Source organism: Phyllostomus discolor, chromosome 4 (genome assembly GCF_004126475.2).
Source record: "Phyllostomus discolor isolate MPI-MPIP mPhyDis1 chromosome 4, mPhyDis1.pri.v3, whole genome shotgun sequence".
Lineage (NCBI taxonomy): Eukaryota > Metazoa > Chordata > Mammalia > Chiroptera > Phyllostomidae > Phyllostomus > Phyllostomus discolor.
This window is the reverse complement of record NC_040906.2, coordinates 93,379,313-93,384,717: the sequence shown is the minus strand read 5'-3', so window position 1 is coordinate 93,384,717 and position 5,405 is coordinate 93,379,313. Positions and strand designations below refer to the sequence as shown.

Here is a 5,405-nt window from a genome sequence, read left to right as displayed (position 1 = left end):
TACATCAAACTTTTCCTTCACCACCAATGGAAGCCTTTTTGTTCCAAATCACATCTTTTGTCCCAAAAGTTGTGCCCCTTCTCAATTTCCTTATAGCCAATATGATCAACCTGAACTCCACTTGCAATATTTTCCCTTTCAGAGTAGTACTTTTTTCTTCCCGAGAAATTTCAATCAAACCCTGCTTCTACATTGCCACTGCAGCTGGCTGTGGAAGGAAATGAGATGTTCCTATATTCATTCACATAGCATTTGGAGCTGTCATGTTCTTTCTGACTCATTTTGAACAAGGATTATGGCTGGTTTTCTTTGTTCTCTTTGTTGATCTATATTATTGTTGGATGATATGTGGAAATTATCAGATATAAGCAGCAGACTTTATTTTTAGAAAATGGAATATCAACAACAGGTATAAATTTATATGAAATAAAATAAAATGTCTTTAAGTTGCATCTAATTTGATACTTTCCATCTCATTTATAAAAAGTATAAATGTGTGAAAAAACCTAGTTGATAGAATTATTTAATCATAAATCACAATAAATCCTACATATATAATGTGTACAACACAATATGTTTTTACATGTATATTCAGGCAGACTCTCTTTGTATAATATGGTGTAAATGGAAGTAGTACAAATTCTAACAAAATCCTTGCTTAGCACACTTATGCAATACAAGTTACCATTAAACCATAGAGTGCAAGGGCTCAGTTCTGAGATGCATGTTTCTTTAATTCCTTACCATGTGAAATGAGGACTGCCTAAACTCATGAGAAGATCTCCACAATCAAGAAAACGGACATGTCAACCAACCTCTTTATAATTAGTCAATCCCTCTCTTTACCCTTCCTTAGTCAGCCCATTATCTTAAATAGTTTAGTTTGCATTTTCAAGAATATGAAATAAATGGTCCTAAAAGGAAATATTTTTATTGGTATTATTTTTTCCTCTTGCTTGTTTACAGTATGAACACTTTTGAGTCTGTCTTCTTATACATGGAATAATTAGAGATTTAACCAAGTTGTTGCATGTATTATAGTTCAATTAGATAAATTAGCATGTGTAAATTTGGACTCTTTTTCCAAAGTAGTATGTTTTTGGTCTTCTGAAATATCATATGAATTTTAGAATCAGCTTGACAATTTCTATACAAAAGCCTGCTGTAATTTAAACAGAAATCACATGGAATCTATAAATAATGTTGAAGACAATTGGCATCTGATAATTATAATTATTAGAGAAGATTCAAGACAGCAAAGGAGTAAGTGGAGGTTACACTAACCTCCTCCCAGGACCAATCTGGAATTACAACTAAACTGTAGAGAAATTCATCTGGAATAACCAACTAAACAATAGCTGGAGAAAAATCTTATAAACATGGACACACAGAAGAAACTACTTCAGCACAACATGGCTAGTACAGAATGCAGAAGAGATGCAAAATAGATGGCTGGAGTCCCACAGGTGGCAGGTGAAGTGCTGGAGGGAAATTTCATTGGTCAGGTGGTTCAGACTGAGAAGTGTAGGATATAAACCCCAAGCTGGGCTTCCCAGCCTACAGCACCAGAGCCAGAAAGGAACCCAGATAACATCCAACTGCAAAAAGTGGTACGGTTTCTGTCTGCTAGAGAGAGACAGCTGGAGACACAGATAGTCTCTTAAAGGTCCACTGCACACAATGTCATTTGTAGCCATTTACCCTGGGCCCCAGCAAAAGGTGGGCAGAATGGACTAGAGATACTTGAAGAGAGTCAAGGGATGATGGCTTTGCCGAGAGAATTCAGGGAGAAGCCATCAAGATCTCTGTGCTAAGTCATTCCACATAATGCAGAAGCCATCTTGCTCAGGCAAAGTAATCCCCTCCCTCATCTGCCTGAGGAAAAGCAATAAACTTGCTCACAATAATTATTCTGTCCCACCCTGAGGTGCTTAAACCTGACTGCTGACTACAAATTGATTAGATTAACAATTAAGAGATATTCACAGACCATGGATCACTTGTAGTTTCATGAAGTCTGCCTAGGGCCAGAATGGGAAACCACCTGACATCATCAGGTGAGTATGCAGAAAGAGAAGACAGTTGTAAACATCAGATTCTACTGAAATGAATTTCACTGTGGTCTTCATGATTTGCATTATTTTCTCTCCTGCATTGTTTTTTAACATTCATTTCTGTGTCTATTAGGTCACTAGTTTTTGTATTATAGTTCATTTCAAATTTCATATTTTGCTACTCCCTTCTCTTACCCCATTTTCCTTTCTTTTTTCTTCTTCTTACTTTTGTTTTAAATTTTATTTTCTATCTTGCTACAACTTATTTCCATGCCATACTCTTACTATTTCTACCCCCTCCAGGCTCTCAAAACCATTTTTCTTGTCAGCCATCTCACATTATTTTTCCCATTCTAAAAATCTCTTTATTCTCCTACCACCTTTATCAATCTGTGATTATTCGTGTGGGTATGGTGGCTATTGTTGCATTTCTTCATTTTTTTTTAGATCTTCAGTATTTTTGTATTTTAAATCTCAAACTTTACCATTCTCCTCTACTACTTCATTTTGCCTACTCCTGTCATTTTTTATTGTTTTAAACTTTAATTTTTGCCTGTCTTAACCTGGTTTAATTACTTACTCTTAGTGTTACTTCTCATTCTATCCTCTCAAAATCACTTCTCTTTCCTCTATACAACTCTCAAACTTTTCTTTCTTTTATTTTCCCTCTTATTCCCATTCCACCTATATTAATCTTTGCTCATTTGTTGTTGATAGTGATGTAGTAGGTCTTTTTCTACAATGTGGTTCCTATTTTTTCTCTCTCTTCCACTATATATATATATATATAATATATATTATAATATATATATAGTATATTATAGTATATATAATATATATAATATAATATTATATAATATAATTTATATTTATATATAAATATAAATATATATATTTATATATAAATATGTATATATATATACATATTTAATTTCTGTTTAAACCTAAGCATTCTGTGCTTCACTTCTCTTATTCCATTACAGCTTCTTCTCTTCCTTCTTGGATTATGATGTACGTTTTGCTTTATTTATCTCTTCACCAGGTGTCTATTCCTTACCTTTATTATTGCTTCAATCTCTACCCTCTCAAAGTCATGTTTCTATGATTTAGTCATCTCACACTTGTTTTTCATTTGTTACAATAGTATTAGAATCTTTTATACCTTTATTAATATTGGCTCATTTGCTGTTGATAGTGTGATTATTGGTGGGGGTTATTTTTGCTGGTGTGGTTTTGTTTCTTGGGCTGTTTAGTTTCATTCTAGCCATGTCTGTACAGCAAGATATAAAACATGGTGAATGGAGTGGGTCTCAGTCAACCTGAGAGAAGAACCTAGCAAAGAATAACACATCAACAACCAAAACCTAATTATTACCAGAGATCCCACAAAAATAGCATAAAGGGCATCACAAGGGCATCAAGAGTAGGAGAAAAAAGGAGGTGGCATCACCAAATCCCACAGGTCTCCTAATACCAAAGTTCACCCCATGAAGACAGAGAGTCAAAGCAGAGCTGTCTAATATGCAGTAACAAATAAGAAGAGTCACTTAAAATGGGGAAATAAAGAAACAACACCCAATCAAAAAGAAAGAAAGAATACCAAGAAGAGTGTTAAATGAAATAAAGGCAAACAAAGTATCAGACATGGAGTTCAAAATAATGGCTATAAGGATCTCAAGGAGCTCAGTGAAAACTACAAAGAACACCAGGGAAGCTACAAGGAACTTACTGTAAACTAAACCAGCATGAAAAAGGACATAGAAACTACCAATAAGAAAATAAAGAATATAGAATAATTGAAATGAAGAACACAGTAGATAGAATTAAAAGCAGGCTAAGTGAAACTGAGGTTTAAATCAGCAAGCTGGACAAGGTAGAAAAACACTCCAAAATAGAGAAACAAAACACAAAAAGATAGGAAGAAAGAAGATGGTTTAAGGGAGCTGCAGGACAACATGAAAAATTATAATATCCATATCAGAGTTATATGAGAAGGAGAAGAGGACCAAAAGATAGAAAATCTGTTTGAAAAAGTAGTGACAGAATGCTTCCATAACTTCATGAGAGAAATAGTCATATAAATCCAGGAAGCACAAAAGGTCCCAATCAAAATAAACACAAAGAGATCCACTGAAAGCCACATGATAATTAAAATGGCAAAATTTAAAGACAAAGAGAGAATTTTAAAGGCAACAAAGGAAAAGCAGCTAGTAACGCACAAAAGAGGTCTGATAAGGCAATCAGCTGATTACTCAACATAAATACTACAAGCCAGAAAGAAATGGCAAGAAATATTTCAAGTAATTAAAAACAAAAGCTTGGAACCAAGATTATTCTATCCAGCAAGGCTCTCATTTAAGTGAAAGCAAAATACGGAGTGTCAAGAGAAAAAAAAGGTGAAAAAATATATCACCAAACTAGCACTTCTAGAGATGCTAAAAGGACTGCTTTAAGAAGATGAATAAAGATACTTACCTGGCAGGGGAGATACCATGATCATGAAAGTGGTTTTCCAAGCCTATTGCACTCCAGGTGTGCTGACCCTTGCGATTTCCCCAAATATGGGAAACTAAACTGCAAAATTTGTGGTAGTGGGGGACTATTTTTGTGCTGTCCCCTGATAACTTGTGTTGCAAAAGTAGTTGTCTTTCCTGACTGATGTAGCTCAGTAGATTGAGTGCCAGCCTTCAAACCAAAGGGTCTCCAGTTCAATTCTCAGTCAGGGGACATGCCTGTGTTGCAGGCTAACTCCCCATAGAGGGCACACAAGAGGCAACCACATATTGATGTTTTTCTTCCTCTCTTTCTTCCCTCCATTTCTAAAACTAAATAAAAAAGAAGATGAAGAAAGAGATAGAGATAGAGTGAAAGAGGGAGAGCAAGAGTGAGAGTGTGAGAAAGAGAGAGAGGAACAGAGGTATAAAGGGAAAAATGTCAATGAATAAGTACCTATCAATAATAACCTTAAATTTAAATGGATTAAATGTTCCAATCAAGAGACATGGATTAGACAAATGGATGAGAAATATGACTGCATGTAAGCTGTCTATAAGAGACCCAAAGGATCTTTCAAAAGGTTGAAAGTGAAGGGCTGAAAAAAAATCCAATAAAACAGACAGGAAAAAAAGCTGGAGTAGAAATACCTATATCAGACAAAATGGATTTTAAAATAAAGGCCACAAAAAGAGGAAAAAGAGTACACCATGTAATACTCAAGGGAAAAATCCATCAAGAGATTATAACCTTTATAAACATATATGCATGTAACATAGCAGCACCAAAACATATAAGGGAAATCTTGGAGGACTTTTAGAAAGATGTAAACAGCAACATACTCACAGTAGGGGGTTT

General features: G+C 34.8%; 1 pseudogene; it reads left to right on the top strand.

Annotated features, from left to right (window-relative positions):
- Positions 1 to 4,521: 4,521 nt before the first annotated feature.
- On the top strand, positions 4,522 to 4,674 carry LOC114495910 (annotated as a pseudogene).
- The last annotated feature ends 731 nt before the right edge of the window (positions 4,675 to 5,405 follow it).